This window comes from Anas acuta, chromosome 2 (genome assembly GCF_963932015.1).
Source record: "Anas acuta chromosome 2, bAnaAcu1.1, whole genome shotgun sequence".
Taxonomy (NCBI): Eukaryota; Metazoa; Chordata; class Aves; order Anseriformes; family Anatidae; genus Anas; species Anas acuta.
This window is the reverse complement of record NC_088980.1, coordinates 123,683,649-123,695,863: the sequence shown is the minus strand read 5'-3', so window position 1 is coordinate 123,695,863 and position 12,215 is coordinate 123,683,649. Positions and strand designations below refer to the sequence as shown.

At 35.4% G+C, this 12,215-nt stretch overlaps 1 long non-coding RNA gene across 1 annotated transcript in view; it reads right to left on the bottom strand.

The window, feature by feature from the left end:
• Positions 1-2,707: 2,707 nt before the first annotated feature.
• The window catches only part of LOC137851163 (uncharacterized), a 60,406-nt gene continuing 50,898 nt past the window's right edge, over positions 2,708-12,215 (bottom strand). The window contains exon 7 of the long non-coding RNA XR_011093033.1: positions 2,708-11,199. This is a non-coding gene — a long non-coding RNA (uncharacterized lncRNA). The remainder of the gene's footprint in view (positions 11,200-12,215) is intronic.

Here is a 12,215-nt window from a genome sequence, read left to right as displayed (position 1 = left end):
GTCAAAACGGTTACTATTTATTACCAAATCTAAAGAATTTACGTATATATTGGGGGCGGTTTGCTGAATATGACTGAACATGTGTTTTGGGTAAAGGTTTGAGACAGAATTTTATGATCCTTAGTTCACTCATTCCATTCCTAACAGACATGGGCAATCTGTGAAAGCTTCCCCAGCCTGCTGGTTGAGAGGCAGTTTTAGTTATATTTAGCTTCCTAGCTTTTAGTTATGGAGCATTTTTCTGGGAAAAAAAAAAAAAAAAGACTGGTGGATATGCTATTTTTTCCAAGTGGGTTAGGGGTATTTAATAATAACATAATGAAAGACAAAATTCCTTCTAAGAGTGAAACAAAGTTTGAAATATGCTCAGTACAGGGTGAGTTAATATTTATTATGATGGGAAAATGGCCTGTTACATCACTGTTATGCTCTTCTGGGTCAATTTTGCATGTTTGTAATCACAAATATGACACAGCAGAATTTATAAATAAGATTAACTGATTTTATAGCTTCACCTTGTCATTTCTCTACAGAAATATCATTTAGTAGAAATCAACTACAGATGGCCTAATTTCCAGACTTTGTAACAGGAGACTTTTCATTATTAGTCCTGCAACTTTGTTATTGAAATGACAATGTGTGTGCATGTGTATAAGTGCTTAGTTGCACTATATGTATGTATAGGTATGTGCGCAGATGTGTAGAAAGTAAGAGTAACTATCAATTTGACTTTTGCTTGCTGCCTAAAAACATTTCCTATTGATTTATTAGCTTTCTCAATCAAATAGAAGTTTCTCCTTCAGGGATTTACCAGTTTGCTTGACTGGCTTTTATTAGGGCCAGAACATATTTATGTTCTGGGATCTGAACCTGTTTCACCAGTCAATAACTGTCCCATGCTGTGTCCTACATCATTGCTGAAGTTTCAATAATATCCACTTTAGACTTCTTCCTCTAAATCCTTGCTAGGCCTGAGATACTGCTATAAACAAAAGACCATATTGCCAAACTACCATAAGCATTTTTAGTTCACCTTTTTTCCTTCCTTTCCTTTCCTTTCCTTTCCTTTCCTTTCCTTTCCTTTCCTTTCCTTTCCTTTCCTTTCCTTTCCTTTCCTTTCCTTTCCTTTCCTTTCCTTTCCTTTCCTTTCCTTTCCTTTCCTTTCCTTTCCTTTCCTTTCCTTTCCTTTCCTTTCCTTTCCTTTCCTTTCCTTTCCTTTCCTTTCCTTTCCTTTCCTTTCCTTTCCTTTCCTTTCCTTTCCTTTCCTTTCCTTTCCTTTCCTTTCCTTTCCTTTCCTTTCCTTTCCTTTCCTTTCCTTTCCAGTCCTGTCCTTGTCTGAATTATTTGTAGTGCTTTCACATAGCCACAATTTATGATTAAATACCACCAGAACCAAACAATATTTCCACCATCACACTTCATATCTAGTCCGTTTGCAACTACCTAGCTTTTGCCTCAAAACATTCAGGGATATCTTTTTTGTCCAACTCACGATCAAATCAAATTTCAAAATTTTGCACTGAGGAAATAAACTGGCCCGCTCTGCTCTTAATTATGTAGGTACTTGTTTTTTTTAAGCTTACATTTTCAAAATTTAAGAATAACTGAAGGCTAAATACATGTACAAGAGACTGATAACCAGATTTTACAGCAACGACAAATCCATGCAGACTATGTATTCTTTTGTCCTATGACATTCCTTCTCATACCTAAAGCATACTTTTGATTTACCTCTTAAAGACATGTGCATCTGAAATGCAAGGAAAATGTACTTTCTGTTTCACTGTCTTTGAGTACCTTGTTACATTACAATGACCAGACTATTTTCCATCTATAGTTTTGGAAGGAAGTTCCCAGCTGACCTAAAAGCTATATGTTTTATCTTTGTTGGTCTCCAAGAGCTTATTCAGGTAAAGTAGTGCAGCCTGAGTTACTTCATCCACAAAACTCCTTTTGAAGTCCTGCCAGCTGCCTCCTTTTGTTTTGAATGATTTGGCAGACATCAGGGAAAGAAAAAAAATATCTTGCCTAGTCAGTGAAACATGTCCACCTCTTCTTTGCTGTAAGAATGCTGTCCCTGTCACTCACGTTAAAGAGAATTTGTAGCACTGTACTTCTTACAAATTTGCATTGCTGAGATTTTCTGGGTGGTATTCAGCATTGCTGACTGGATCCATCAGGCACTAGGTCAAAGGAAAATCTGCTTAGCATTTTAGAACAAACTTGAATTTGATCCTCAAGGAACTGAGAAGGAACACTGTTCATTGAGGCAGTATTAAATTGTAACCTTAATTTTATCCTGAAAACTCTACTGTGGTTTAAGACTTACATTTTGGATTGTATACTGAGATTATGTAAAACTTCTGTGGCTCAGTTTCTTCTATTGCATTCTAGCCAGCTTCTATCTCTAAGATATTTGGCAACAGCCATACATAATGGCCTTGAATCATCCTTCAATTGCTAACCTGTTTCCACTCACCAATGGAGTATCAAGAAAGTGCCCCAAACTGTGCTGACAACATGACAAAAAAAAAAGTTATGAGAAGTTTGCAAACAACGAGCATTTGGAGACTCTTTCAATTTCCATATGCAAGCAGTGTAGGGAAACACCCCACATGTGTGGTTGGTGTGCTGATGAGATTCACAAACGAGTGAGATCAGACTTGGGAAAAGGGCTTCTTGGCATCTTACTCCTTTACAAAGATTTGTAACAGTCTATTATTTTTGCCAGAGTAGTATATGTGTGGTCATCAGATAAGCTCTGTTCCTTAATGTCTCCAAAGACATGAACCAAAAATCAATGTGCTGTGGCTGGATGGAGATGTAAGGAGATGTACCTAAGCCAATAATGGGTATGGGAGGCCTGCTCTGTGGCCCTGTGCACATGGTGGAGGCCCATGGTCTAAAAAATTGATGAACTGATGAATCAGTCAGCTGAGGGAGGCCGGTACACATCTCAGAGGAGTGCTTTGCTAGGAGGTGGGTTTTAGGGTGCTAAAATTTCCTGCTTTTCAAATTGCACAAAAACATCCTTGTTGTCCATCAAGTTCATATGAACTTTTATACCTTTTTTGCCCTGAACTTAATATTAACAGACTTCCTGTAAAATATATGAAAATTTGATACAGATCTGAACGGACATAAGAACAGAATTTTTCATACCATCTAGTTCAGACTAAGGCTAGTTTCAGATAGATCTACTGAGAACTAGCCGTGTCCTTTCTCCAAGAATGGAGAACTGCTCCAGCATTTATTTACTGACTGCATTCTCTGCTATGTTGGTAGAGGTAGGATAGGAGAAGCAGCAATGACTCTACAGGCCTTGTAGGAAATCTTCAGGGTACAAAGCAACAAAACGTCTATGTTGCCTATCAAACACCAACGGCAGATAAAATTCATCCCCTGAGATCAGGTTTATTCTGATAATATCTGCCCAAAGGTGGGCTATGCATGGGAATGGAGATTTGAACCCAGGGTAGAGTTTGACTGATACAGAAGATGCAAAGTAAGAAATAAATGTGTGAACAAACAACAAAATATGGACACAGATTTGTGAGTAAATATTTGAGAAAGCTGTGAATCTTTATTCCTGATTTACAAGCAAGAACCCAGGAACAAAATTTAATTCTAGTTTAAATATACAGTTCCTTAGTTCTGTAGTAATAGAAGTGACTGATAAGCCTGGAATGTCTTTATTTAGCAAGGAGAGAAATAGGAGAGGTTCAGTTAGAGATTCAAAGTAATGAACAGCTAAATGGAGGCAGATAGAGCCAAATGAATTCCCATTCACATTGAATAAGTCATTCTTTGAAAGCAAATAAAAGAACAAAAACAATAATAAATACAAGTCAAATTGTCAGACAGTGGAGCTTTCACTACAGGGTACCAGTGTGGTCAACAGCTTGTGAAAATTCAAAAGAGAAGTATGGATGAAAGACTTCCTGATTTAAATACAAAATAATAATAATAACAACAACAACAACAAACCTACAAAACAATAGCAAAACAAAACAAATAAAAAACCAAGCCTAGTACTAATTCACTAGTAAATGAAACTTCTGCTTGAAAACAGATGCCAAACTTTAGCCTTATGTCTACAGAAAGAAAATTTTCCTAAAACTATGTTATTTGGTAGCTATCTATCTACCACAATGTCTTTTATTACAGCATTTGATATCAGCTACATTCAGAAGCAGTCTTGCTTGGTGGACATGTATAACCTTGTTTATGTTATGCATCCCAAGAAAATGGATTAAGTTTTGAAATCTAGAAGATTTTTTATTATTATTATTTTTCTTTCTGGAAACTAGTCATCCCTTACTTGCCCTTTGCTGGGAAAGGGGTGGAGAGTTAAACAATACAGGAACAATTTTCCTAATGGCTGTTCTGGCTAGCTGTCCTTTCACCCCAATAAGTCTGCTATCTTTTAAATGTACTTGCCTTCTTTTCAGCCTTTGTATTGCTTACAGGTAACTTCTTTGCTCCTAGCTCACTGCTTCTGGATTCTAGCTCCTTCCTAACCACAGCTCAAAAGAACCATTTCCGGTATGCCTCAGTCTAAAGTACTAGCATTGTACTAAATATTGTTTGATCTGCATTTTATCTCATATTTTAAAAGGAAAATGTTTCCTGCTCTTTTACTCATTTACCCAGTCAGCTGCAGCAAGCAACTTTTCTTTCAAGCTCAGAATGTCAACTGATTGCCAAATTAAACAAATTAAATGTCTCACTAATAAGTTGGGGGCACTGTTTTTAACTTTTTTTTTTTTTTTTTAAATCTAAAGAAGACATTCAAACAATCTCGGGATACCTATGAAACACCATCATTAAGAGAATGTACCATTTCCAAGTTTTCCTCTCAGGTGATAACAGATGGAGGGAGAGAAAAAGGAGTATCAGTTCCTTACTATTTATGGGGATTTTTGTGTATGCATAAAATTCTCTGAACTGCATAGAGTCATACAAGCACAGATGAATAAAATTACCCTATGAAATTACCCATAAGAAACTGTTCACAACTTCAAATGAAATGCAAACTTTGATTTCTTATTTATTTGCACTCCGTGACTAATCATATAATAATAACGACCTTTCTTTAATTTCATGAACACTGAGAATTGCTTTCACTGTCTGAAAAATAGTGACAGCACCATAGGAAATTTTGGTAAAGCTAGCATTTGAAAGATGAAAAATCATTTTCAAATGGAACAGAAAATATAGAAATAATTATGTTTTGTACTAATATTTATCCAGCTGATCACTAGAAGCAACACTGGGTAGAATGAAAGAAAGCAAGGTTCAGAGAGTGTTCCAGTCATGTAACAAAATCTTATATATTTATGAAGCTATATAATGCCCTGTTTCTCATACGTAGTCACTTAATAAATCTTTGTCTTTAACAGCATAATATCAGTTCATATAGCTCCATTCTGTTTGATATCAGTGAGATTGCAATAAAAGAGTATCAGCAATCTAACCTCTGCAAAACTTTCTGATTGACCTAGAAAAAGTACAGAAAGTTGAACAGTTTACCATTCAGAGAGGAAGTTATTCTCATGAAGATTATTTCTTTCTCTTTTCAGGCAATGCAGTAGTAAACATGCATAATTTGCAAAAGGTAAACAGTAAAAGGTTTATAAAAGCATACTTTAAGCTTCCCTGAAATATCTTCTGCATTATTCCATGAAAAAAAAAGACATATCTGCTTAACGCTGGAATTGCTAGCTGGCCACAGAACAATGCTTGGATGGTTATGAAAACACTTTTTTCCCCCAGGAAGAAAAGTTAATTAACATATCTACTGCTCATACAAAAGTGAATAAACATATCTTTTAAAACAAACAAACAACAAACAAACAAAAAAAAAACCTGTTTTCATCTATTAGTTATGATTGGAAAGAAAAGGAAAGGAAAACCTAAAACATTATCTGGAGGTACAAATCCAAGTTTAAAGTACAAAACATTTTCAAATGTTCTAAAGCAATAAAAAATGATAAATAAAACAAACAAAAATCACCACAAAGCATGTGCAAAAAAAAAATTAGTAAATGTTGCAATTATCAAGACCCAACTCTCCAAAGCAACTTGTGAAATGCCTCCGGTAAAAGGTAGCTATAAAAATCACTCCATCTTCTTCACTGTTCATGAAAGTGACTGTTATCTAGTAGGACTGTATCTTCAAATAACTTTGTATCTACTTCAAAAAATGTGAAAAAGGCCAAGTATTGCAAATCACTTAAGATAGTACTAAGAAACTGGAATCCAGTTGTAGTTTTGGACAGTATATACTACCTGTTTTGGAGAACACATGGAGAAGCAGAAAGGAGGAAAATCCTGTTAACAATTAAACTATATACTTTAGCTGCCAATCCTATTAACAATAAAACTATATACTTTATCACATCTCAATATCTGACACATCACTGGGGAATTCTACAGAAACAACAGATTCACCAATAACACTTCTCTCCTCTTTCTGACATAAAATACTGAGAATCATTTATCACTTTAGGAAACATAGATGTCTCCAAATTTCCTGTAAGATGTGAAGTTTGAACAAAAAACAGATATGATTAGCTCACCGAAAGGCAGTTAAACAAAGAAACAAAAAGAGGACTGTGAAGTCCTACGCTTTAGGCTGCAGATGAATGTCTCCTTGGCAGGTTCAAGGGTGTTAGAATTCAACACTACAGGGATTCAAGAGTTTTATGGGTTTCTTAGGTTGTATCTCTACAGAAATTGAAGATGATAAAAATGACTAGCTGATTACAATGTGCTGGTGTACTATCAGTCATACTTAAGTTGGATTGTGAAAGTAATGCAAGGAATCAAAAAAATAGTAATTAGCAGCTACTGTGTAAATCCATAGAAAGTACCAGTTTTTATAAAACTTAATCTGGTTGATAAATATTGAGCACATTGCTAAAAATGAAATACTGGGAAGATGGAAAGTAATGGACTGCAACAAGGAAGGGAAAGTTAAAGACACCAACCTGTGTTTTTCTCCAATATATTTTTTGTTTGTTTGTTTGTTTGTTTTTGTTTTTTGATCATTTGTGGTCCAGGAGTATCTGGAAATCTCAGATGGGTTCAACACTTCACTCACGTTCCCTGTATTTCTGCTATGCTTATCACATTTTATATACTTCTTTCTTTTTAAGTGTGGTGTTAGACTTGATACAATGCTAAGCTCTCTAGGAAATGTTTAAGTGTTCAAGGTTAGTGATGGATGACTTTAGAGGAGACGCAAATAGCTCACTTCTCTGGAGTAACTGGTGAACACTAATTTAATCTGCACTGAATGTCTGAACCATCCCCATTGTAAATAGCTCTATTGGATGGTAAAACATAGAAAGTGACTGGAACTGCAGTGTAAGCCTTTTATATATAAGAAATTACTCATTACTTCAAATAGCTACTCACATTTTTTTTTTTTCTGTAAATATCAACAACTTTTATTTTTGTGACAAGACATTTTTCTTAAGTTTTAGTAGAGGAAATAGATTCATTTGAAATTGCCCCTGTGCCTAAAGACTCTAACAATTTGCAAAGTACCTAGATGTTTAAAGCCAAAATTTAAATGGTCAGAGATATGTTTCCCTAGGAACAACTAAAATTCTTGCTTGAACTGCAATTATTTTTATTGCCTACAAATTTCTATTACTGTTGCTTTTTCTTGCAATAGCCAACATACTTTGGGTGAAAAGTATCAAATTAACGGGCTTAGAGATTTAAATTTTTCATTATCCTAGAATGGGGACAATGCAGTACAAGTCTTCACATGTGGCCTCATCAATGTGTTTTAAACCTGATCCAAAGATCAGGTTTAATCCAAACTGCCTCCATAAGATTTTAGAACTGAGTATATCTCTGGTAAGCAAGTTTGCCCTAGAAAACACATGGACATTTTAGGACTTCGGCAAAAGGCTATATACACAGTCCTTTAGTAAGAATAGCCAGAACAATAACCAAAATAATAACCAATAAAATAGCAATATAAAAATAGTAAGAATGATCTTTTCCAGTTAATCCGTAAGTGTTTCTGTTAACTGTTAGTGACTCTAAAGTCAATGACTCAGAAAGTTCTATTTCACGGTATTGGACTCTACACTCTGGAATTTCCTCATCCTAGCAATATATCAAAGTCAGTCTTGCAATCTTAAGATACAATGTGATTATACTGACTGTTTTCTTGAAGAATATAGGGCACCATCTTGAAACCAGTTTTTACCCCAGAGTAAGAGAAAACTTCTGAGACAAATCAGTGTATCAGGAGCATACCATTAGATAAATCATATTTCTGTGGAAACTTGGGAATCCTTTAGTAGTAACATTTTGTTATCATGAAGTAACCTTACATGTAACAAATTAATTGTTAATTAATTAACAATTCTACAGTATTTACTTCTACAGTAAATAGTATATAGTACTTTTAGCTGTAAGTAGTCTACCATAGTTTTAAATGACAATTAGCTAACAAACAAAATGTGTTAGATCTTTTATTGATATCTGTGGCAACTCAAATGTTATTGGACCCATGTAACACATTCATAAATCATAGTCTGATCCTGAAGCAGTGAACTCAATGGATGAACATCCTTTTGTTTAAGTGAGGCTTAGAAAAAAAAATAAAAAAAAAATACATTTTAAAATAGTACCATTCAAAAAGCTAGAAATATAGTTATACTAATCTTAGGAGGTACAAAAATATGTGTCTAGTAGATCATGGTGCACTGTGCTTTGGGGACATTGCGGGCAGGGAAGACAGGACTGAAGGCAGTACACATGTGCCTACAAATTAAAACCAAGAATATTGTGAGAAGATGATAGTGAGACATAGGGAGTTGAACAATTATTGAACTAAATACAGTAGAGAGGAATTACACCTGAAAGATCCTGATACCCTCAGACACCTTTCTCCCTTATCTGGCTTCAGTGTTGCTCCTGGAGGTTTTCAGAATTACATTGCATTTGCCTGGATTTGCCTTCAGGACGTTCTGAGTCAACTGTCCTGCAAACATATTTAATTAAGACAAAAAAAAGTTTCTTAACCCCATCTCCTATCTGAAATTAACTACTGTGTGACACAGTTTCTTTTTCATTAGATGAAGGCATTTTTTGAGCATCCCGCCCAATTATCTCGACACTTATAATGTGATTGTTTTGTTGACTGTAAATAAATGTGTATATGCTATGCAAACATGTCTTTTTCCTAGCAGACATGATGTTGGTGCCAATTTGCACTTCCTCTGCATATTTGTGAGCCCAAGCATAGTATTAACTCTATAGAACATGACTTCTGAACTGTCTTCAGAAAGCATAAATGAGAGCAATGAATGTGATTCATTAGTGGGTCTTAAGGTAAAAATTTTTTAAAAGGTAATAAACACCTTTGTTTTGTCTAACTCAAGTGACCCCTATATAAAGATTGCTGCAACTGAGCATATTGTCCTGGGAACAACAGACACGTATCACATATCTTAAGTTTTGCTGCCTTCAATGCAATGTGTTTTTAAAAGTAAAAAAAAAATTAAAAAAATCTTCTCTTGGATAAACTAAATTCTCATGTCAAGATAATTTAAGAAAATACACTATTTGCTTATTTTTCTTACTAGATCTTTCTGTTCTGCTTATATAACAAAACCAGTTCCAATAAAATGCCTTGTCTTTCCATGCCTGAAAACTAGCCAGTGTGAAGGGCAGTGTACGTAATCTAGTAGGAATGAAAGAAGACAAAGACACTCATAATCCCAAAAAGCCTATTTCATCTCTCTATTCTTCATGGTAAGGATCGATCAGATGCAGCTGGAACAGCCCCTTGAAGCTTGTGCCAAGTTGCTGAACAAGGCAGTCTGTTTGTTGGTTAGCAAACTCCCTTCTGGAAATAAAAAGTAAATAAATAGATAAAAACCTGTTACCTCTTAACCTCTGGAGTGGAGCCCATTAAAAGCAACAATAAGCATACACTTTTTTTGCACTTCCCCTGGCAATGCAAACATAGGTGTCACCTCATGTGAAGACTTACCCATTATGCTTAGACTCAACATTTTCATTTAAGACTTTTTGCCAGAACAGGACAGTCAGCAAGTACTAAAATAAAGGTAAATATAAGCAAAACTAAGAAAAACAGTGAAGCTGAAATATATCATTTAGACATGAGGTCTCCTTGACAGAAGCAATAAGTACTATACACAAAGGAAAGAAGGACAGTGTACCGTGTTTTCCTACTACAAATGACAGGTTTTTTTGTTTGTTTGTTTGTTTTTTAATAACTCTCCCATGCCTGCATGAAATTTGGTCAGACATAGTGCCTTCACAGCTAAACCATCACAAAGTGAATTACAAAAAGAACAGAATGAAATGTGGTTCCTGTAATGCCTGAAAACAACAGAGTAATTATGGTATGACCTCATTAGCAGCTTATGCATTACAACTTGTTTTGGTAAAAGAGAGAATGTTGGAAAAGCCACTCGATTTCACCCATAATATTTCAGCAAATATGCAGAATGGAATCCTAACTTATTCCTTGATGGACAACCATTAAGGATAAGCAGAAGAGATTATAACTAAAATCCTTATGCCAAAAACGGATCTTCCAATACAGTGTTAGTCTGTGTAGATAATCACAGAAGAAATCTTCACTTACAAAATCTTTTAATTTTTATTAAATCTTTTAATTTTTTTTTTTTTTTTGAATAAGCACTTCAGGAATAAGGATTCTATTATGATTTATCTAAGTCCTGAATGCAATCACTAATACATTACTACATCATCCAAAAAAATAGATAAATAATATATATTCTCGTGGTTCTGCCCTGCTGACTCTATCTACATTCAGTTAGTTGGATGAACCATTAGCTAAGCCATTTACCAGGAAGGGAGATTCATCATCTAGTACTAAATCGTATGCAACAGTCTATTAGATGAGAAGGCAATAGCTACACATTGGAAAACACTATAGCAGCAATTGAAAGTGAGCATGGTCTCAATCCTAATGAAGTAAAACTGACAGCAGGGTAAGACAGATAGTTTGGCACTACATTCCATCATATTTCTCTGAAATGATGAAAATGTTACAAGGAGCTAGTAAAGTTCTAGGTCCAGGTCTTATTAACATATTGTGCCCACTTCCTCCAGATATTCAGCAGTTTTCCACTTTAATCATTTGAACAGTTCCACTAAGACCAGCTGCTTTAACATCTGTTAAAGAAAAAATAGATGTAACACAATGTCCAAGTAAGAGGACAATAACATTGACTCTCTGAGGAGCTTTGGGGATATTGTTGTTCATATCATTGTTCTTATCTAAAGGAGTAACTTTTTTTTGTTTTCCATGAACTGGAGAAAGTAACAGTGTGAGGAGTTTAACAAATTTTTTATGATGGGATTTTGTACCCTTTCTTCTGTATGTAGACTGCAACAGCAATCCATTTTAAGACAGGCATTGATCACCAAAAGGACCAGAAGCTTCTGTGGAGGCGGAATTTGGTGGCTCTCTTGTTAAGCTGCCTCTTCAATCATTAATCATTTCAATGTCTTTTAAAAGCTTGCTTATAGTTTCTAATTTTATGTCTTAAAAAGCTAGTTTTGATCTTTACAGCTGCACAGGCCAAAGAGTGTTGGAAGGAAGAGTGATGTAGGAGTGTGATGTCTATATTAGTGTAAAGAATTAATTTCTCTGGGTTCGCATTTCTGCTGGGGCAGTGTCATCAATAAGTAATTGCTGAGGAGTGCTTACTTTGTGATTAACGTTGTTTATTTAATAATAATAATAATAATAATAAACAAAGAAAAAAAAGTAAAGGATAACCGAAGCTTGGAAAGAAAGTTTTTTTATTTACCACAGTATGAAAATGTCATGGTTTCACCCCCATGGACAGCTAAACTCCACTACAACCACTCTCTCACTCCCCCTCCTCAAAGGAAGAGGGAGAGAAAATACAATGGGCAAAACAGACTCACCATAGGGAGATTAATATAATTTATTACCTATTGCTAACAGATTAGAGTAGCGAGAAACTAAAAGCAAACTAAAAACATCTTCCCCCCACACACCTTCTTTCAACTCTTCCCCCCCGAGCGGCACAGGGGAATGGGGAATGGGGGCCGTGGTCAATCTCTGCAGCTCCTTCACGGTCACTCTCTGCCCCTGCTCCACGTGGGGTCCCTTCCATGGGGTGCCGTCTTTCCCGAACTGAGCCTGCAGGGGCTGCCCA